Source organism: Natrix helvetica, assembly GCF_964273705.1.
Source record: "Natrix helvetica genome assembly, chromosome: 5".
NCBI classification, from domain to species: domain Eukaryota; kingdom Metazoa; phylum Chordata; class Lepidosauria; order Squamata; family Natricidae; genus Natrix; species Natrix helvetica.
Genome location: NC_138551.1, coordinates 30355488 through 30379573, shown reverse-complemented (window position 1 = coordinate 30379573; position 24086 = coordinate 30355488). Strand labels below are relative to the sequence as shown.

Below are 24086 nucleotides of genomic sequence, written 5' to 3'. Positions count from 1 at the left end.
AGATAAAGCCAAACTTAGTATGTGAGGCAAGAGATACAATTCAAAATATATAAGACAATAGATTTCGTGTGTAAAAGATTAAGTTAAAGGCTTTTTGCTTGTTGTGTTAACTTGAACATTATCCTAGGTATGTGTGCTAATTGGAGATATTGTGTGTTTTTCTGCTGATTCTCCAGTGCACCGCTTAGAGAATCCAAAGGAATAGGTTAATTTTGGTCTGGTTGCCTAGAGACTGAATTGAATAAACTTGGCCACGCCTCCCTCTTTCACTTGGCTCATCAGTTTTTCAATTCAGTCTGCCTTAAGAGACATATACACATTTTCTCCTGCAACTTTAAGGAATTTTTCCTTTGGATTTTCTCAGCAGATCACAGGTACTGATTTCTTTCCGTTTTAGGTTCATCTGTAAGGTCTGCGAGTTTAGCAGGCGCGCTGGTTAGTCCGGTCCGCCGGCAAGAACCGCCTCCGGGGTTTTTCCCTCCAGGGGAGGGCGTGCGCGTCCAGTCACTTAAGCCTGATCGCTCAGGCTAGCCTGTTCTCGATTACTGCCTGGTTCCGAGGGCGGTGAGTTCAGTACGCCGTTCTCGAGCCCCTCTATCTGCGCTAGGAGGCTTGGTGCGCCATCCTCCCATCGCTATTCCCTTGCCGTTTCAGGCTTGCGGAGCCTCCATTTTGTTGCTGGATTTCAAAATTCGTGTGCGCGGGCTGCGCCTGTACCCGCTGAACGCTGATTGGCTGGATTGGATTGGCGGGCCATTGTTTCTCGGCGGCAATCAGTCTCCTGAGCAGTCGGCCATTTTAAAGTGCCAAGAGCCTCATTGTGAGCCCCCTTTTGAAGAGAGCAGCAGCGTGATTCCAATGTCACTGGCCAATCTCCGCAGGCAATCTCAGTTGTGTGCATCTGGCGCCTTTTTTCATGGTGATTGCATATCGCTGGGTTTCTTGCAGGTTTGCCCCATTATTTCACTTCAGTGTAATTACTGAGAATGGCAGACCGTGCTCCCATTGCAGCATCAGGGGAAGGGATTTCCCCTGGAAGTTCGCCCTTAAGGGATTTCCCCCCACCTGGCAGGGTGAGGAGGGCTACCACCAGAAGCATGGCCAGTAGATCTAACGGCCCTTCTGTGTCATCGGCTGCTGATAAGGATGCCTCTTCCAAGCCCCGGGCCTCTTCCAAAAAGGGTTCTAAAGCCTCCAAGTCATCCAGGATCCCCAATTCTCCTCTGCCGTTGCAATTAGAGGCTTTGCTTACCCTGTCGCTCCAGGGCTCCCCCTTGAGGATGACCAGAGACTGGTCCCCAGATATTATCCAGGTTCAGGGCCTTTCTGAAGAGGAGGTAGGCCTAGGTGCTGGTTCTACTCCCAGTGCATCAGGCCTCAGTGTTGTGCAGGCCTCTCATACCAGGCTCTCTACACCTGCAGCCAGGCGTTCTCCGCCCAAGGCCACATTCACCCCCATAGCAGCTGGGCTTGTGGGGTGGATAACCAGATTATGGATTTACCCAGAGATTTCAGGGAGCTTATTTCTACAGCCATTTCACAAGAGGTTGATTCAGAACTCCGCAGAAGGTCCAGGCAAGCTAGGGCACCTTCGCAGCCTGCCCCCAGCCCTACAGTGGACCCTCCATCCCCCGCGCCATCTGCCCACAGTGAGGAGTCGCTCCTGGGCGAGGAGGAACACTGTGACCTTGAATTATCACATGATGAAGGAGCCCCCCCTTGGATGTTCCCACTCTCGGGGGCCTTTCCCGCCCTACCCTATTCAAATCCCTGCTCTTTAAAGCTAGGTCTACCGCTAACATTGGTGGCAAGGGCACCCCAGTGGAACCTTCCTTGGGACTAGACTCCACTGAACGTTTATTCTCAGAACCAGTTCTGGAACAAGAGGTTATTCCATCCTCCAAACTATTTCTAGATGTCATCCAGAGGCAGTGGTCCCAACCTGCTATGGTTCCCCCACTGAGCAATAATGACAAAAGACTTTTTGGGCCCGGTTCGGATCTGGAGGGGCTCCTCCAACTACCATCCGTAGACCCACCAGTTGCTGCCTTGACCTCACCTGCCATTGTCCCATCAGACGCATCTGAGGGATTGAAGGCAGAGGACTGCAAGGCGGAGCAAACCTTCCCAAATCACACCAGGCGGCTGCCTGGGCGATTCGCGCATCTACAGCCGCATCCTTTTTCGATAGGACTTCCTTGGTATGGCTTAGGCAGTTACAGTCCAGACTAGCGCTGGAGGACATGCGCCTTCACCAAGACATTAATAAGTTGGTGGCGGCCTTGGAGTTTTCTGCGGATGCTACCCTGGCGGCGGCAAAATTTGCATCCAGGGCATTGGCTACAACGGTCACATCCTGCTGTCTTCTCTGGCTCCGCCATTGGCAGGCAGATATGTGATGCAAGTGGCGCCTGGCGGGAGCCCCAATCAAAAAAAGAAAGCTTTTTTGGGAAGCTCTAGATCCCATTCTGATAGAAAACAAAGATAAAAAGAAAGTACTTTCCTCTGTTCAGAGACGGGCGGACCGCAGATCTGAACCGTACACCCGCCGGCAGCCCTTTTGGGGGGACTCGGGGTCCACTGGATCCCAGTACCAGAGATCCTATTATCAGGGATCAGATAGATCCCAAGACAGATCAGGATTTAAGGATAGGGGCAGGCAGCAGCCTCAGCAGCAGCAGTAGTGCCAACCCAGATGTGGAGGCTGAGGCTCCGGCTACTGACCCTTCTGTCGGTACCGCTGACTCCCAGGTTGGTATTCCCATTGGTGGTCGACTCACTCACTCCATCGACCAATAGGAACAATCAACCTCGGACGCTTGGGTTCTCCAGACTGTGGGGATTGGCCTCACTCTAGAATTTCTGTCCCCCCCACCCCCCTCCCCGCCCATTCACGTTTCGGCCCAGGGTCGTAGTTGGTGTGTGGTGTTGCAGTTAGCAGAACATCTCGTGTGTTTTCATCTCTTGAAACTGCCATGCCTTCCATTGAAAAACTGACGAGCCAAGTGAAAGAGGGAGGCGTGGCCAAGTTTATTCAATTCCGTTTCTAGGCAACCAGATCGAAATTAACCCATTCCTTTGGATTCTCACGCAGTGCATTGAGAACGACCATTCAAGTAAGTACAACAGTCTTTCTCCAAAGACAGGGGTGTCAAACCTGCATCATCAGGTTGTTGTCATGTGACGTATCGTGGCTTGTCCCCCCCTTTGCTAAAATGGGGTGGGCGTGCCAACACATGACACATCCGGCCCGTGAGCCGCGAGTTTGACACCCCTGTCCTAAGACATTTTTAGAGAGGGTTGGAAAAAGCAACAGAACCCAGCATTGGAGGGGAAGGATGGTAATTCACAGGAATTCAAGAAATTCATCATTCAAAGAATTGTTTTAGGTTACGGATTTTCTTTAATAATGTGATGTCTTTATATCCAGGACAGGAATTTAGATATTTTAAATTGGCCAATAAAGTTAAAAATGTCTGTTCAATTCCCTTTTCATATTCATTCTCCCCATCCCACCCCACCCATTCTTTTCATATAGTTTTTGCCTATGTCAGAATGCTTAAATACATCTCAGTGTTTCCATGCAGTCTGGGTCTGATTCACAACTACATTATTCTAGCATTACAATGCCTCCAGTCAATCTTTTCCTCTGTAGCTCTTTCTCCTGAGAGATAAGAGAAGCACAGGGGAAGGTAACCAGCATAAATGCCCACTGTGGTTTCTTCCACCACTTGATTTACAGACTTATTCTAGGCATGTGTAAAGCGGATGTTAAAATTTATAATCATCACATCCTGGCTACTGTGTGGTTATTTGGACATTCAATAATGTATTCAAATCTATGAATAATGCATGCTATGTTTGATCAGCCACACACATAAATTGGAATTTGCTGGCTTATGCAGAATCCCAAGGTTTGTAGATGTACCAATTAATCTTTGGTAAAACAATGATGACTAAAACAAATTGCAGGGATATAAAAATGACCACACCCATGACATCATTATGTAAATATAGGTAGCTTGGCTTACAGCCACTATTGAGATCAGAATTCTGTTGTTAAGCAAGGCAGTTGTTAAGTTAGTCACATCCAATTTTGCAACTTTTTGCCACAATTGTTGTTAAGTGAATCCCGTGATTGCTAAGCAAATCTGGCTTTCTCCATTTTGTTAAGGAAGGGTGCAATTGGTGATCATGTGATCCTGGGAAGCTGCCACTGTCATAAAACTGTGAGTGTCATAAAACTCGCCAGTTGCCAAGTGCCCAAATTTTGATCACGCGACCAGGGTGGTGGGGTGCGGCAACAATCATAAATGTGAGAACCAGTCACAAGTCATGCTTTTTCAGGGCCATTGTAACTTTGGTCACTAAAAGAATGGTTGCGAGTTGAGAAGCATTTGTACCCTAATTATGCACACACATTGCGAAGTCTGATGCAGGTTTGCAAGTTGTGGCATTTGGATAATTCTGTCATTGTGAAATTTGTACTGCAGGCATCCATGGTCAGAAGATCCCACGGGGCTGTTAAGGGAGGCAATGGCAAAAGCAGAGTTGCACTGATGTAGCACACCCTACCCTTTGGATATACATAAGGATACAGGTAGTATTCAACTAATGACCATAATGTATCCTGCCCATTATGATCTCTGGTCGTGATGGTCATTAAGCAAGGTGTCTACATGATCACCTAACTTAACAATACCCATTTATGCTCTCCCCATTGTCATTAAGTGACCACACAATTCATTAAGTGGAGCATGAGATACCTTGGGGGGGTGGGGATTGGGAGCCTCACCTTTAAGATATGTTATTCCATTGGACCTCCCACCTGGTAACTCATCATTCCCTTCTGTTTAGTTGTTATTTCAATATTTGGATTTGCTTTCTTCTATGCAACTTTTCCTAGATGCTTCCATTCCAAATGCCTAATGGAAAATTGGGGGGCTTTTTTCTTTTCCAAATAAGAAATTGTAGATCGAAATATATTCTTCCTCTGTATATAAGACTGGACCAATGCCATCCTCATTGTGTGTGAGCAGCCCTCTCTGTAGAATGTTGACTTTGGACCATTCTGAAGATGCCCCCTGCAGCATTCAGAGGCTAGAGGAAGTAGTTTTTCTGTTTCCCATAAACACTTCCTTTAGCTCAGAAATGCATCCTTCAATGGCAGTTTTTACTGTGACAAAAGTTGTTTACTAGTGGAGAATAATCATATTAACTGCACTTACCATATTTTCCGGAGTATAAGATGCACCTTTTTCCTTCAGAAAAGAGGGTGAAAATCTGGGTGTGTCTTAAAAATGCAAATACAGCAATTTTGGCCTCCTGAAAACCCGCCCCCTTTGCAAAAATGGCTGTGCATAGCCTTTAGGAGGCTTCCAGAGTGCTCCTGGGGGCTGGGGAGGGCAAAAATAAGTGAAAAACATGCCATTTTTTCTTCGTTTTTGCCCCCTCAGCCCCCAGGAGCACTCTGGAAGCCTCCTAAAGGCTATGCATGCCCCCTTTAAGTCTGCAGAGTGCAAAACCTTTTTTTTTTTAAATTTGCCTCTTCAAAATCTTGGTGCGTCTTATACTCCAAAAATACGGTATTTAAACTAAGCAACATAACTATTTATAATTAATCAAATTTAATTTTTTCCTGATTCCACCCACTACTTTGCCCTGATCCTATCTTCTTGTTGGAAGGTGATCCATGGCATGCTACTTTAAAACCAGTTTGGTCTCAGAGCAAAAAAGGTTTGCAATCCACTGTAATTTTCCTTGCTCTTTCCTCTCCCGATTATTAAGAGCAATTAACTGTTGAGATTATTCAAAAGCAAATACTATTAATATCTTCATAATGTACTTTTTCTCCCCTCTAGTGTTTTATGCAAAAGATTGGTGCTTTCCAATAACTGATGAGCTTGCATACAAAGCTTGTTCTGATGTAATTACTGTACTGTGCACCAAGCTGTTAGATTAGAATTCTTCTCCCTAAAATAGGAACTTGTTTGCACATAATGCCGAACAAAGATTAAGGGTTACAAAGCAAACTTCTGCAAATCTTTGTATCATACTTTTTCATTTTTCCTTTAGGTTGCAAAAAAAGCAACAACATGCTCAGAAGTATTCAGTTCTATTTTGTATTGTTCTTTTATGTGCCATTTAAATGTAACATATCCAGAGTTACAAACCTTATCTTTGGGGGGGGGAAAACTTTCAGATTTTAGGATTCAAGAGCTACAATAAGAAAGGGGTATTGTCAGACGTACCTCCTTCAAAATTCAAAACAGGAAACCCCCAACTCCATTATTTTTAGAGAAAAGATACTTTTACTGAATATGAAGTGATAGCATCGCAAGTAAAGCAAGATCTGAGGCTAAAAGGCGTGAAATTGTACATATCAAAAGTTTACCCAAATCTCTTCCCCCCCCCCAACAACCCCAAGCTAAAAATCCGATCTTTAGCCCTCAAGGGTGTCATGTGGGGTGCATCTTTAGGAGACCTCATCCATCTGGTATGTAGAGATGGTTGATCCTGACGAAACCTAAACAGGACCATTCAGCATGCGCAGAAGATGGTGAGAACATAACTCCCTCTTCATTTAGAGATATCTCCTCCAGCACAATTTCCCTCCCAAATAACAAACCCTCTCCCTCCCTGTTACTATGGCAGTCGATAGCAAGCAAAGCGATATAGAGGCTGACAGGTATTCACTTTGGCCCGTCAGAGGAAGGTGACTGCCATATATCTTTTTAACTATAAATTGTAGAGTGTTACATGGAAACTTCAATTTTCTACATTGAGAGATCCCCTCCCCCATGGTAAATCATTTGATCTTAAGAACCCTCGCTATGCAAAAACTATGTTTTCGAATGTTCCATTCTAACCGTCATATTCCACTCTAAGCATTTTCTAGTTTGAGCATTTTGTGATGAAACTTCACTAGACTTCCCTGTGGGAATTAGGCCTTTGTGTAATCTAATCCGTTTTAAAGCCATCAAAACATGTGGCTGTCAACATGTTTTAGTTTGTTTCCCTAAGTTAATATATTACGTAAAAATAATCTCACTGCTTGTCAACCGGAGGCAATGTGTGTTGACAGGGGGACAGAGGTCGACCCCGAGGCCACTCACTTGTGGGGTGCCACGGGTCGGTCCTCTCGCCTCTCCTGTTCAACACATGTGAAGTCGCTGGGTGAGATCATCCGTGGTTTTGGGGTTGAGTATCACCTCTACGCTGATGATACTCAGCTGTATATTTCAACTCCAAACCACCCCAACGAGGCTGTCGAAGTGATGTCCCGGTGTTTGGAGGCCGTCGGGGTCTGGATGGGGGACAACAGACTTAAACTCAACCCCTCCAAGACTGAGTGGCTGTGGCTACAGGCACCTCGGTTCAGCCAGCTGATCCCATCGCTGGCCATAGGGGGCGAGCAATTGCCCCCTGTGGAACGGGCGCGCAATTTGGGCGTCCTCCTTGATGCCCGGCTGTCAATGGATGACCATGTGGCAGCCGTGGCAAGGGGGGCGTTCCACCAGGTTCGCCTGGTGCGCCAATTGCGCCCCCTACTGGACCGGGATGCCCTACGCACGGTCACTCATGCGCTGGTGATGTCCCGCCTGGATTACTGCAACGCTCTCTACATGGGGCTGCCCTTGGGACGCGCCCGGAGACTGCAGTTAGTTCAGAATGCAGCCACGCGGGCTGTGATGGGGAGTACGAGGTACTCCCACGTAACACCTCTCCTGCGCGAGCTGCATTGGCTACCTGTGGTTTTCCGGGTGCGTTTCAAGGTGCTGATTACCATCTTTAAAGCGCTCCATGGCACGGGACCTAGTTACTTGCGGGATCGCATCCTCCCACATACATCACTGCGGCCAATACGCTCACACAGGGAGGGACTTCTCCTGGTGCCATCCACTGGACAATGCCGGCGGGCGACACCGAGGAGTAGGGCCTTCTCTGTGATGGGCCCAACCCTCTGGAATGACCTCCCCCCCGACATTAGAACCACTTCTGACCTCCGCTCCTTCCGGCAAAAACTGAAGACTCACCTGTTCCGATTAGCAGGCCTGGCATAATTCAACTGTCCCTCCTGGCAAACGTATTATATCTGGTTATTTTAGGGGTTTTTTAATTTACTGTTTTTGTTTTTAGGGGTTTGAATTTATTTTATATCTGCTTTGTACAGTTCTTTTAACGGCATTTTAACCTCCTCCATGTCAACTGTCAACTGTACATATTTAATTTTATTGTATCTTGTTATATTTTGTATGAACTGTACACCGCCCTGAGTCCCTTTCGGGAGAGGGGGCGGTCTAGAAGCATTAAATTAAATTAAAAATTAAAATTAACTTAGTTTAGTATTACAACTTTTCTCCATCTGATCTATGTACAATTTAATAATTTTCATATTTCCAGCTACTTGTATTAAGAAAAGCCCTTCCCAATATCTTTGTTTTTCTCTGGTTGATTTTCTGTTAGATGAATTCATGCCTGGACATATAGATATATTCAAGCACTTATGCCTGATGGAAAGGTGGAACTCTACGTGGTATTCTAAAGATAGCTGTTTTGCAGATCTATATCACAGCTATTATTAACCTAAAACAAGTCAGCCCTTTTCCCTAGACCTACAGCAGAGAAATGGGATAATGAAGGAAGACAAAGCATATCAATCTGACCTACAGCAGAGAAATGGGATAATGAAGGAAGACAAAGCAGATCTGGATTTGTTCCAAGCATATAAATGGACTTCTTTCAAGCATATAACGAATTGAAGATCCTGAAGGATGGTAAATTTTCAATTCTTGTTTCACTCACCATATACTTTTTATGCTATGAACCGGGATCTTGTCTGTGAAGCACACATTTAATCCTTTTTTAATAGAATTACATGCATTTTTGTTTTTCTTCCTTGTGTAGAAATATTATTTGGTATTTATAAATGGATATAATATTGCTCCTTTACCATTATTTGTGAGCATCTGTTGGTGCTTTGTCTTTTTTACAGACTCCTCAATTTCTGGTTCATATTGTTGAAAGTCGGGATTGTTGGAAACTCTTGTCAATACCTGGAGAAACCAAAATTTAGTAGTGAAATTGATATGCTTGTCTTCTAAGCTTGTCTCTTCTGGAAGCCTGGAGGCAGAGAGGTGGATGAAAGTAATCCTTCTCAGAGGTCACTGGGGACTTGAGACTACCAGGGATTTACACAAATAAATCAAAGTGAATGCTGCTTATTTTGTATCATCATCCTCTGTAATGGCTGGTGGCTATCCAAAATGTACAGTGCAGCCTCCAGAGATCCAAATTGCTCATCCCTGCTGTAAGCCAGGTGAAATGATCGCTTAGCACAATATGTGAAGTTATTTACTGTAGCCAATGTAGTTGTGAGTCCCTGGATGCTGTTCTTCACTGACCAAATTAAAATAGTGGGGAATTTGCTTATTCATGATGTATTTAAAATAAGCAAATGGATTATAATTTCAACTGTACATTAAATGAGGTGGGATAAGATTCCTAATGATTGAAATTCTTGTAAATGTATGTACAATATGATTTCAGCCTGGGTATGTTGTTTTTTGAGTTCCTTGTAAAATGGAGTCTGAAATAATAAGGCTGACTACATTAGAATTAGACCCTTCTCTCTTTTTGCTTTGTACCTTTAATGTATAAGTAAGCTCATGATGTGTTTTTTTTGTGTGCCTTAATTAGGTTTGGAAAGAAATGTGCACATTCTAGATAAATGCATGAAACAAAACCTAATTCATTCCAGTTTTCTCATTTGTTTCTTATTTTGCATCACAGTTTTCCACTCAAATAGTGAGCACACAACTGTGTGCATACATTAGAGAAAGTGCTTACAAAACATGTATAATAAATCAAATTGCATACAAAAAACATGTGGCTTAAAAGAAAACTATTCATCAATATGCCAATTCTCCTGATGGAATTTTGTTAAGTAATTTGGAATTGGCTGTAGAAACTGAATGAAATAAAATTGTGGCCTTAAAAAATGAAAATTGTAGAAAATAAAGCCACCTGACTTAGCTGTACTGAACAGATTGGATGGTATTATTAACTGGAATCATTTATATTACCTTTAGATTGTTCTTGTAAATTTTGCAAATAAGAGGAATATCTTTTAAAATTATGCTGGCATTAAAGTTCCAGTTCTTTGTCATGAGTTTTAGATATTAAATATTTATCATAACATTTAACAGTATTTATAAATGTTTTTTGTGGCTGAGAGAGACGAATTAAGAAAAGGACTAGACTAGAGTGACTAACAGTTTTGTTTTATATTTCTACAATGATAGTCAATATAAACATGTTCAGAAGCTAATAATTATTCTGCTCTTAGAAACATATATAACTTCATTTTGGGGCTAGGTGGAATGAGAAAAAAATCAATTTTCTTACCTTAAATATTGATTATTTTAGAAATCATAACAGTGAAGATAAAATAGAATAGAATAACAGAATTGGAAGGGACCTTAGAGGTCTTCGGGTCCAACCCCCTATGTGAGGTGGTCTGAGATGACCAAAGAACTGCAGATCCTGTTACAAATATCCATGGATTTGACTCAGAATGTAATCCAATTGGGGTTTTTTATTCCTATTTTCACAATTTTCCTTCCATGGAATCAGTCCTCCCATGTCAAGTTTGAAGCCCAGAATTTACTGAAATAAGTTAAAAACCTGTTAAATCTTACAGGGATATTAAAACATCCTTGAACTTTGAAAGGCAAGATGGCATCAGGTTCATAGGCGGTTTTTTTTCCACCCTTGTATGGAATCTTAACGTGCTTTTAGTTTTACCTCATTTCCTATATTAGTTTGCGGTGTTGCTTCTGATACTCCTAAACCACATTGTTTCTCATTTCCTATATATTGTTTACCACAAGTGGTTTTCAAACCATAATAGTTGAAATATACTTAACGGGCTGTACACATTTTTGCTTTCACTGTGGTGGTTTTAGTTTGAAGTGGTCATTATCTCAAGCAAGAATTAACGATTAAAAACATAGCTATTCAGGATGATTCTGTGCTGCTAATTACATAATTAAAGGCTGTTATATTAGAACTGGAAGCAGAATAGAAGAGAATATTATTTGCTTTGGACTACATAAAAAAGCAAAGAAATATATTGTATTTTTCAAGTGACTTTGCTTCAGTCATCCTATTACACTAGTTTAAAATAATCCACTCTGAAAATTTAATGCGAGCAGAGCTGATAGTTATTGTTTTGAATAAGGGCTATATTATAGAGATAATCCTTGTTTAGCAACCACAGTTGAGACTGGCAACTCAGTCATTAAGCAAGGTTCACTAATGGAACCATGTCTGTGCTTATGATCTTACTTTTGTTTTCCTTTGCTTTATAGACCTTCAAATGTTGTAAGTGTGAGGTTGGTCATAAAGTTGCTTTTTACTATCATTATAACTGAAAAGTCACTAAATGAAGCAATCTCATGAAGCTACTAAATGAGGACTATCTGCAAATGTACAAGTCAAGCTCTTCATATAGTTTATAATGCTAAGAAGAGGTTTTGGGCTATGGTTGCCTTTAATTATAAACTAAAATATTTGTTGCTTTTCTTCTTTTTATACTTTTCTTTATGCATATATGATGAGAACAGGAACTTCTATTTCTAGTTTGTGACAAGTTAGAATTTTCATCTGAACACTGCTACCCTGATGAGCAAGATACATGGAAAGAAAATATGTATGCTTATTAAAATAAATTGTGTTTTTTCAATAAAATATAGTGCATCTAGTATGTGTGAAACTTTTCCTGGCCCTCTGAAAGTATGTACAAGAATCAAATTAAGGATTAAACTTTAAAAATAGAATTGTCTTCTGAATAAAGACACCAGTTTTCATTCTGCTTCTTCAAGGGATAAGTCACATTTCAGTTACTTCTGAAGCTCTTTTGTCTTATAGGAATATATATATATGGAATATATATATATATATATATATATATATATGTATGTATGTATGTATGTATGTATGTATGTATGTATGTATGTATGTATATGTATAATGTATATGTATAATGTATATGTATATGTGTTACAACTCCTGGTATGCCCAAATATGGGAGGGAACTCACTAATCCCCCTTTCTGTCTATCGGCTCACTGCAGGAGACCATCCAGGCAGAAAACCATATTTTTAATGTTGCCTTTTTATATTTGTGTTGTATTTGTGCTGATAAATAAATATTTATTTATCAGCACAGATACAACACAAATATAGATAGATAGATAGATAGATAGATAGATAGATAGATAGATAGATAGGAGAGAGAGAGAGAGAGAGAGAGAGAGAGAGAGAGAGAGATGACACAGAGAAGCTGCAAATCCAAGGTGTTAAGCACACAAAGTAGTGAACAATGGGGTTCAATCAAAAACCACATTTTTCTTTTTATGTATAATTTTTCTTAAGTATTACTATAAAATAAAAATATAGAAAAAGCAGAAGTTAGGAAACTAAAAGAAAAAAGTACAAAAAGAGACAAATAAAGTGTTAATTCCCAAGTGTGTTCAGTGTAGAATACAAAACAAAACCCTCAACCTTTTCACATTTTAAGCCATTTCTATAACAAAATCATTACATTCATCAAAACTTCAGTGTTTTATTTCTTTCAGTTTCAAGCAAAAAATCCAGAAGGGATTTCCAAGTAGAAACAAAACGAGATAAATTTTTCTCTTTAATTAAAACACTTTCACCATCTCCACTAACTTCATTACCTTTGTCCTCCACTTTTCCATTATGGGAATTAGTGTATCTTTCCACCTTTGTGGAATATATGATCTGCATTACTGTCAACACATGCTGTATAATAACAAAGTTCCAAATCAAGTTCTTTGTCTATCAGACGTAAAAAGAAGACTTCTGGTTTCAATTTTGTATTTATATTAACAATCTAAAGGCCGCATTTCTCGTGGATAATGATTTGGCAACTGATGTATATTCTGAAAGTGTTCCACTGCCTGCTTCTCATCTTATTGCTAATTCATCTTGAGACGTGGTCAAGCTGCAAATAGGCTCTTATATCACTCAACAAGAAAGACTGTTTTAGCAGCCTACTAACAAGAACGGTTGCTGAGTGCCATTTGCTGCCTGTGGTTTTCTCAACCCAGTCAGTACTAGGTAGGAGCCATGCACATGCGATAAATTAGTATACTTATTTAAAGGTTAAACATCAATGTTTAATTTATCCTGTAAGGAAAGCTAATGCCAAAATTATTCTGGTTATTTAATAAAATACAGTGTTCTAGGATAGGCTCGGGAAGATGTCCTCTTGATCACAACATGCCTGTATATCATAACAACCTTCCTTGATATCTTTACAATATAGAGCTTCATACCTGCTTGATCTTGGCTAGAAATTCTGAAAACTCTAATCCCATCCCTTGTGAATCATAGCAGTTTTGTGAAAAGTAAATGTGAATTCCGTGCCATGATTGCCATAGACATGTTGAGCAGAATGTGTGCAGCAGCTGTTACATTAGCTATTGTTGGTAGGATATACAGTATGTCACATGGTAAAATCCCACTTTTGAATTCAACTAGGTGATTTAGTTGCAAAATGTTTCATGGCTATTTGAATCGGTGAATATATTTTAGCAGAGAAGGAAAAAATAAGCTCCTTTCTAGCTTATTTGAAATTGTATTTAATTTCAGACAGACCAGATAGAATAACAGAGTTGGAAGGGACCTTAGAGATCTTCTAGTCCAATCCCATCAGGGGTGGGTTCCAGACAGCTTTACTGCCAGTTTGCTTGTGCGCACACTGGATGCGTGCTATACGCACATACACAGTTCAATTAAAATTGTTCTGCGTTTGCGCAGAACTTAAAAACAAGATAGCGCCATTGATCTGAGAACCAGTTCAGGGGCGTGGCAGTCCTGGGTTGCTGCCGGTTCCAGCGACCCAGGCCGACATACCACTACCGGTTCAGCCGAACCGGTAGGAACCTACCTCTGAACCCCCTGCTCAAGCAAGAAATCCTATACCATTTTAGACAAATGGTTGTCCAATTTGTTCTTAAAAACTTCCAGGCAAGTTGTTCCACTGATTAATTGTCCTAACTGTCAGGAAATTTCTCCTTAGTTCTAGGTTGCTTCTCTACTTGATTAGTTTCAATCCATTGTTTCTTGTCCTGCCCTCAGATGCGTTGGGGCAACCCCTGAGATATTGGAACACTGCTATCATGTCACCCCTAGTCTTTCTTTTCATTAAACTAGACGTGTGCATTATTCCAGCAACCATTCTTTATATGTTTTAATCTCCAGTCCCCTAATCTTTATTGCTATTCTAATTTGATTTAATTTTGAACAGGACTGTATGTAAATCATGCAAAGCTACATTTTTTGGGCCATGTCCCGTTGTCAGTTGTTTCCTACCGTGTTTCCCCAAAAATAAGACATGCCCTGCTAACAAGCCCAATTGGGCTTATCAGAGCATGTGCCATAATAAGCCCTTCCCTGAAAATAAGCCCGCCCCCAACTATTTAAGTGCATGCACAACCGGTCCCCACCATTACCACTGTTACTACTGGTACAGCTTGCGAGGCAAAAAGAGGGCTCGCTGCAAAACAGCAGCAGGCAAAGCAAAGTGCTTCACCCCCCGCCCTTCCTCCCGTTCAAAAAGAGCCTGCGGCAGGCCAGTAATGTGATCACCCCCTCCCACCTGTTCCTTCTCATGCAAAAAAACACCACCCACCCCAATGGTAAAGGCAGCCTGTCTGGTTCCCTTCCTTGCATTCCTCACTTTTGTGCTCAGGGAAGCGGCTGGTAAAAAAAAACCCTTCTCGCGAGTTCAATCAAACATCTTGAAATCGCGAGAAGGGTTTTTTTTTAACCAGGGGCTTCCCTTAACACAATGGCGAGGAATGCGATAGAGCTGGAAAGGTAAGAGGCGCGCCTTGTGGCCCAACACCGCCCACCTCGCCCCAATGGTAAAGGCAGCCTGCCTGGTTCCCTTCCCCACTGTCCCTTTAACGAGGGGTGGCAGGTGGGAGAAAAGCGAGGCACGCCTCTTACCTTTCCAGCTCCGTCGCGTTCCTCGCCATTGTGTTCAAGGAAGCCCCTGGTTAAAAAAAAACCCTTCTCGTGATTTCAAGATGTTTGATTGAACTCGCGAGAAGGGTTTTTTTTTTTACCAGCTGCTTCCCTAAGCACAATGGTGAGGAACGCGACAGAGCTGGAAAGATAAAAGGTGCACCTCGCTTCTCACCTGCCCCAGAAAATAATAAGCCCTCCCCTATAATAAGCCCAAGGCCATATTTCGTGGGGCAAAAGAAAATAAGACCCTGTCTTATTTTTGGGGAAACACAGTAGCAAATGTTTTGAAATGTATAGAGCTGCAAATGTATTGAAAATGAACCTGAGCCTCAGTCAACATTATCTTCGCAATACTTACAGGACATCTATTGCTTTGAATTACATCTTTCTTTGAAAATCAAGGTAACTCATAACATAGCATAATAGGTACCCCTCAATTGATGACCATAATTGAGCCTGGGCATTCTGCTCACAAGTCATGTTAGTCACAAGTCATGTTGGTTGTAAGTCTGGTTAGTGATGTGACCACCTGATTTTGTTCTTTTCTGTGGGGATCGTTCAGCAAACACTGTAGTTTTTAAGTGAACCAGTGGCTCACCATGGGTGTGCTTTTGCCAAAAAGCAGAAGTAAAGACCAGGTTTCTGTAAAGCACATCATAAAATGCAATCACATGACTACAAGAAGCTGTAAAAGGCTGTAAATGTGGTCCAGTTGCCAAGTGCCAACATTTAGTCACATGTCCGGGGGGGGGGGGGGAAACTATTGAAACTTCAAATCTAGGTCGTAAGTAGCCCAGGTCCATCTGAACTTTAAATGGATGTAAGTCAACCTGAACACCTTCCATACGTGTGATCATGTTCAGTGCTCAGAATTCTTAGTCATGAACATGCTAGTTGGGATTTCCGGCACGGAATACACCCAGATTCGAAACAAATGCTCTGTTGCAGTGATAGAGTACCTCTCTTGATCCCCCCCTCCCATATGCTTGATGTTAGATGCCTTCTCATTTTTTAAAATCAAGAACACTTCATGTTTTGGGACCTCATTACATTTAAGATAACAAACAACAAAAAAGCAGTAAGTTAGAAAGAAATAAAAAAATAAGGATAATAACACAGCAGCAAGCTAGAAAGAAATAAGAACTAAGGATGATAATATAGCCTTCCCATTTATTTTTTCATTTCACATTATTAGGTGCAGAAGAAATGCATTGGTCTTTAATTTGATATACTTCAAACGCATTGAGCTATGAAGAACTAAATAAGCTTCTTAGATGAGAAGAAAAATGCTTTCAAGGATAAAAACAAGAAAGCCCAGTTGCCTTTTGAAAAGCACCGTTGGGACAGCCATGAGACCTGGATGATTAGGAATCTCCATAGACTGTGCTGTAAACCTTTCCAGCCATCTTGGTCAATGATCTGGCAAGTTGTGATCCAACATGTCTAGAGAGCATAGGTTTGGCAAATGTATGAAGAGATTCTTCAGATGTTTCCCATCCTAGGTTGTTTGTGCACAGGAGGTTGTGCTACCTCAGTTCAGGGGTGCTTAGTATGCCTTAGTGGCCTGCTCTGTGGTCCTTAGCACAAATAAATAGGTCATGCATTTGTCTTTTGTCTGAACAGCTTGATTTCTTTGGCCAACAAACGGTATAACTGAAATTAAATACTTCAGAGAATTCCAGCTTAGTTTATAATTTCATAACTAGCTGCATTGTTCTCCCTGCATCCATCTGCTCGGTTGATAAATTAGCTGTGAATGCAAGGCTTGGAGAGCTTTTCTTGCATGTGCAATTAAGTGTTATTTAACAAAGATAATGCCAATTTCCAATCGGAATTTCTTCTTGAAGTTCAGAATTAAAGGGGCGTTGAAGGAAGCATTGCATATCATTACATTTATTACCATGGCTAATGTAGTTCTGCTCAGCCTTGCTGAAACCAACAATTCATCTGTAATCAGTCTGTATTCCCAAACCTCATTTAGCTTAAAGAACAACAGCAGTAATAAGTTTTTATGGCCACTCAGATGCTTAATACTGCTTAATCAGTGTTATCTCTGACTCCCTTCGGCAGCATGGGTGGGAAGAGGACAGTAAAGTGAGCAGAGATATATTGTTGCACATAATTTCATGGGATGAAATTCTAGCCCACTTATAGCCATGGTTCAAATCCCTTGGGTATTGAATGCACAGTCTGATGAAGTGCCCTGTTTCTCTCTTTTGCTTTCTCATTCTATTAAATGGTTAAAGTCTAGCCTGTAAATAAATCCTCTGCTTGGGAGAAACCACAAGCAATCCTCTTCTCTGACCAGAGAAACGCCATAATAAAAAGTGTCTCCATGGCTCTGTTTACAGTGACTGCTTGAATCAGCAACATGTTCTGCGGTTAAGTTCTTTCTGAATTAATTTTTCTTTTCTTAATGGTTGTTAAACCCAATCATATGCAAGCTTGTTTGGAAATGATTCTTATTAGCGTCAATAGGAAAACCTGCCTGACTCGTGTATGCATATTGTATGCATATTGATCCAGGAATTCTGTGCTGAATATTATTTCTGTCCAGGGGATTGCAGAATTGTTCTTGTAAATCACCTTTTAATCAACCAAAGGAAGAAATGTTCAAGGCAAGTCTTTCACCTGTTCAATTTCCATCATGACAGCAAAGCAAATAATCCAGAGAAATAATAAATCCATGCAAAAGGAAGGCTTTCCTTAATTGCTTAGACCAATAGCCAATTATAGAGAGAAGACATCTGCAAGGTGTTGATTGGAAGGGGTTTGTATAATAACCTTGTGTTTGACAAAAGGAAGCTTCAACATGAACTTTGCTTGGGAATTTATTTTTAGTTGTTTATTGATTTTCTACAATGCCCACATCACCTAAGTGACTTTCGACAGTTTACAACTGCATAATAAAACCACGTAAATACACGAATAAAAGTATAGGTTAAAAACAGTTTTTTAAAAAGTTAAAATTTACAAGTGAAATCAGGTTTGTTACTTCAGAGTTCTGTTTCCTTGTCATATCCATTCCCATAAATAGGAACCGTCATAGCTTATGAAGTACAATTTTGTAAAAGATAAACAGATCATTTGAAAATTATTTAGGAAATACTGACCTGTTTACTTATGACAGACTGTTCTGTTGATGAGGAAATGGGGAGAGCTCATAAATATTTTTATGAGACGTTTTGCTTTCCCAAGGCAAAGATTGGTGGCAGACAGGTTTACCTCTGGAAACTTTTACCAACTTTTATAATCTGCCTGCCATATTTTAGGAAACGTAGGTTGTGTGGACATCAGCAAGTCATAATCTTTGAAGGAGTTGTTCTAGAGCAGCGATGGCGAACCTTTTTTTGGCTTGCGTGCCATAAGTGGGGGGAGCGCAGGGGGGTCGTGTGCAGGCGTGCCGCACCCATAATGCAATGCGCCCCCCCCATTTTTGCATGCTTTTTTCGCCCTCCCAGGCTCCAGAGGCTTTATAGAAGCATGGGGAGGGCGAAAACATCCTCCCCCGCCTCCCCGGAAGCCCTCCGGAGGCTTCAGGGACCTTCAGGAGGCTTCCCTGAAGCCTCCGAAGCAGACAAAACGACCCTCCGAGCAAACTGGAAGTCACTTCCGATTTGCTCGGAGTGTCGTTTTAAGTGCTCCGAAGGCTTCAGGGACCTTCAAGAGGCTTCCCTGAAGCCTTCAGAGTGCTCAAAACGACTCTCCGAGCAAACAGGAAGTCCGTTCCTGAACGTCTGTTTTGCCCATAGGGCTGGTTTTTTGCGCTCCAGAGGCTTCAGGGAAGCTCATGAAGCCTCCGGAGGGCCTCTGGGGGCGGGAGGCTCTTTTTGAACTCAGCTGGCCAGCGCGCGCATGCGTGCTGGCCAGCTGACAAGGCAGTGCCTCGCGTGCCCTGACAAATGGCTCCGCATGCCACCTGTGGCACGTGTGCCATATTTTCACCATCACTGTTCTAGAGTGGTGCCTTTTGCGTATTGATTATGATACTCAAGAATTTAACTTCGTAGTGAAGTTTGTGTTTGATAAGCAGAAGGTGGCAGAAAGAATCAATAATATTTCTGGGTAGGGCTTTATGAAGCTTTGAGGAGTTTTCAATCAGTGCTGACTATTCTGAATGAGGGAGACTCAGTTGTGATGTGAGATGAAGTGATGGAAATGAGCAACCAGTTTAAAAAGCAAGATAGTAAATAAAAATTGCAGATACATTATTTCTGAAAGCCTTTCATACCATCTCCTGGGGATGCGATGGCTCAGTGGTTAAGGCACGGGGTTTGTCGGCTTTTCTCGAGTTCAATACCTGCACTGAAGTGAGCAACCATTTTCACCTAGCAGTTCAAAAGCATCAAATGCAAGTAGATAAATAGGCACCACTCTGGTGGGTAGAAACAGTGTTCCATGACATCATGCTGCCTGCACAACCGTGGAAACAACTTCAAAGAACAGTGGCTCAGCGGCCTTGAAATGTAGATGAGCACTGTCCCTATCGTTGGCAACAACTAGCAGAATAAAATCTACAGGGACTCTTCCTTCCTTTTGTGTTATCTCAGTTTTTCTAAGATTTCATCCCTCAAAGATAAAAGTGTTTACAAGTAAATAAGGCTTTTGTTACTGGTGCTTACTTCTCACTGTGTATTTGAGATCGGATGGGAGGAGGGAAAAATGGAATGAATGAGGTCCCCAGGGAAAATTAAATAACGTCTCTTTTTGCAAGGTTTATGTTAACAAAAGCACTGAGAAAGTTTCAACAATTTTTATCAGGAATTGTCAATTTCTTGTGTTTACTTCTGATTTCTGGCAAAAATACTCATTGTGGGAAATGGTTCACTTAACAACTGTAGCATTCATTTAACAACCTCTATGTTCACCTAACAATTATAGTGTCCACTTAATGGTGATCGCAAAAAGATTGGGTGTAGTCACGTTTAATGAACGAGATAATTTAACAATCATAATTCTGTTCCCATTAATGGTTGTAAATTGACGACTACCTATATCCACATTTAATTTCTCTTCATATGGACAGTATTTTCTTTGCTGAAGTAGTATCATTGTGATGATGATGATGATGATTGATAAATGAGAATTCCATAGTTTTCTCAATGTACTCAATTTGCTTTTATGTGTGAATGTAACCGGTGGCCCTATCACAGTCCTCCATGGTCGTGGAATTATGCAGGAATAGCAGTGAGATTGAGTGACTGCTCATAAGCTTTGCATGCAGAAAATGTCACATTTGGACCTTGATGTCAAGATACAAAATTCAGGGGAGCAACTGATGTGTAGCATGGACAGTACTAAGCTAAATGAACTTTGAGGGTGATTAAGAGACTGGAAATGTAAGTCCATAAAAGAGAAATTATGAAAACTGAGCGTGTTTAGCCTTGAGGAGAATGATAAAGGATATGATAGACTCCTAAAATTCCTGAAGGGATGTCAGGAGAAGGCCAAGAGACAGTCTGTGCTGACTGAGAATTTAGGATATGACACATACTGGTCTTGAATGACAAGAAGCCACATGCGGGTTAGATATTAACAAACGCTTTCTAAATGTAGTTCCAGTCTTCAGACACACAGATAATAGGGAGGACATACAAGTTATATCCTCTGCAGTTTACTTTAACATTTTAATCTTCTACCAGTTTCGATGTGGTGAAATTTTGAGTGCTTCTTATGCAGTTTATGCAAGTCTCTGCATAAGGTGTTGAGTTGGTTTGTTTCTGGTATGTTCGAGAATGGCACAGAATAGAGGAAGTAAAATGACAATCTCTTCTTGTTTGCTCTGTATTTCCAAGTGTCCAAAGTTGCTGAGAAATGTCTGTATAAGGTGGCTCTTAAACTATTAAGAGATAACATTGTTATCTCAATAAAAGAGGGCAGTGCACTTCGCAAACAGTGTTATCACTTACTCATACCACTTCATTTGATAGTAAGTTTCATAAGCTTTCCTTCTTTTGTGGTATACTATGTAGAAAGTGAAAAATAAATGTAATTCAGATTTTTAAAACACTTGGAATCTGCAGATTTTTGTCTGCAGATTAAATATATATATATTGCTAATTCCTAATGTGACATGCTTATATAAAATCATGATTAGTATTGCATTCAATGAATTATCAGCAACATTGTCTGCTAATACCAAGAATGAATATCAGATTATATTTATTTTCCATACTACTGCTTGTTTTGGAACTTTATTAAGATATATTTAGAGTACATTATTTTCCTTTGTTTTTTTGCACATGCCTATTCAGAAATATACTAGATAAAACCTGATGAGAGTTTGGTCTCAGATGAATGTGAAATAGGCTATTGGAGACTTTTACATCCTTGAAAAGGTCATTTTTCTTACCTTATGGAAATATAACTACAGCTCTTTGGAAAATACCATCAATGGCCTCTTGAACACTGTCCCAAAGATCCCATGACGTGTTTGTCTGACTATGGAAGTTTCCCAAACAAAGGCAGAGAATCTGCTGTTGGGCTCAGCATCTTCCTGCCAGCTTCTGCCACTGGAAAATGCAAGGTTCAGGAATCCTAGTCTCAAAAAGGCCTCAAGGGATCGTGTCAGCAGAAGGGCAGCAGATCTCACCGATCTTGCTGCTCTCCCTTTTTGTTCATTGGTAAATATAACTCCAAAAGGGATGTGGCTCAGTGGCTAAGACACTGAGCTTGTCAATCAGAAAGGTTGGCAGTTCAGCGGTTTGAATCCCTAGTGCCGCATAACGGAGTGAGCTCCCGTTACTTGTCCCAGCTTCTGCCAACCTAGCAATTCGAAAGCACGGAAAAGTGCACGTTTTCCACAGAATAAAGTAGAAAAATAGGAACCACCTTTCGTGGGAAGATAATAGCATTCCGTGCGCCTTCGGCATTTAGCCATGCCCGGCCACATGACCACGGAGATGTCTTCGGACAGCGATGGCTCTTCGGCTTTAAAACGGAGATGAGCACCTCCCCCTAGAGTTGGGAACAACTAGTACATATGTGCGAGGGGAACCTATACCTTTTAATATAACTCGACCATTTGGCTGAAACAGTCTCCTTCTCGAGGCTGCAAGAAGAGAATCCTGGGAAATGGATTCTCTTTTAATATTTATTAAAAATATTTTTACTAAAAGTTCAGATAGAAAAAGAAAAAAGATAGTAGAAAAAGTATAAGACAGCAAGGGGGTGTGGGAAGGAAGGAAGAAAAAGAAATAAAGAGAAAGAAAGCAAAGAAAGAAACACCACCCTTCTCCTCCCTTCTTGGGAAAGGTTTTTATGACCTTTTCCCTGCTTCACTTCACTTACCTCCCTACTCCTGGTGTGTCCTTCAGCACTGCAGTTGTTGGTCAATTGATTGCTTTTCCAGCAGCTTACATTTTAACTTGGAGATAAAATCCAGATCTTCTGATTGTTTGTTGAAACATAAAAAAAATAGGCAACTCCCCAAAAGTGTGTCAAACCCATTGCTGTGACAAATTTGCTGACAGTGTTAACCATCTACCATTAAATGGCAGCCATCTCATGTTGCTTCTTTTTTGTTCTCTTTTAGATATTTTACTTTTACTCAGAATCGGACAGAGCAAGTTATCTTAGAATTTCAAGATGGACTTGGCAAAGCAAATGATAAGATATCTCTCATTTGGACTGTCTTTGTATGCATGATGATCTGTGAATTTGATGTCTAAATAAAGTAAATAATTGTGGGATAATAATGTAAGAAAGATTGTTGATGCATAATTATCCATCAAATTTCATTCTGGCTTGGTGCACATTTTTCACAGAATAAACTCTTTGAACTTTGTATTTTTTCTGATTTAATGTTTAACATTGTGCTTTTCAATTGCTTTTACATAAAGTAACCATGAAATGCCTATCCCTTAGATGAGTGATGGTCAACCTTTTAGACACCAAGTGCCCAAACTGCACACATACGCATGCCCAAACTGAAAGATGTGTGTGCCCAGACAAACCTGCACATGCGCAAATGTGCACATGCACACATACGCACACAAGTGCGCAGACATGCTCGCACGTGCAGCAGAGACCCGAAGACCAACTGGCCGGTAGGAGATAGGGCATCCCAACACTGGAAGCGCAGGAAGAGGTAAGATCTTTTTCTTTCGTGAGCTTTTGTTTCGTCGTTTGCAGGGAAACAGAAGCTCATGAAAGAAACGCCATGGAAATGTGACCTGAGGCGACGGCACACATGCCAGCAGAGAGGGCTGTGCATGCCATCTCTGATACGCGTGCCATAGGTTCACCATCACGGCCTTACATTCTAGATTTCACATGTCCTAATGGCAACCTTATAATACGCCTGCGGGACTGTTACTTGAAACTTGTTTCGTGAATATAAATACAGGCAGGTTGGATCTGATGCTGATGCAGCCAGATTTAGGACTGAGCACTAGGGCAGAGAAGATAAAAAAACAATCATCTTCAGGATGTAACAAGATATTTACCTGTTGGTTCTTCAACAATTTGTTGATTTTAAACATGGCTGTATATTTCTTTTTAGTACAGATAGTTTTCAATTTACATTCATTCATTTAGTGACTTTTGACTTACTAAGCGGTACTGAACGGTTTCAGCGGTACTGAAAAAAAGTTATTTACAACTCAAACTCACGTTTATGACCATTGTAGCATCTGCACAGCCATGTGATCAAAGTTTGGGTACTTGGCAAAGAGGATTATGGTTGCAATATCCTGGGATCATGTCATCATCATTTGTGACCTGCTCAGTTGGTTTCGAACAAGCAAAGTCAATGGGGAAGCTGGATTTGCTTAATGACTACATAATTAACAACTGTAGTAATTCATTTAACAGCCATGGCAAAAAGGTTATAAAATTGGGTGTGACTCACTTAAGCACCATACTTAGCAATGGAAATACTGGTTGTAATTGTGCTCATAAGTTGAGGATTACTTGTAATTAAAGACTGCTATTATATTCAGTATTTTTCAACCATTGAGAATGTTCAGTTCTTTTTGGATTGCTTTTCAGTGATCCCTGTCCAAACTTTGTTTATTCTCTACT

The 24086-nt window shown here is 41.1% G+C and overlaps 1 long non-coding RNA gene across 1 annotated transcript in view; it reads left to right on the top strand.

Annotated features, from left to right (window-relative positions):
* LOC309392349 overlaps positions 1 to 22848 on the top strand; it is a 32562-nt gene extending 9714 nt beyond the window's left edge. The window contains exon 2 of the long non-coding RNA XR_014175428.1: positions 22597 to 22848. This is a non-coding gene — a long non-coding RNA (uncharacterized lncRNA). The remainder of the gene's footprint in view (positions 1 to 22596) is intronic.
* The last annotated feature ends 1238 nt before the right edge of the window (positions 22849 to 24086 follow it).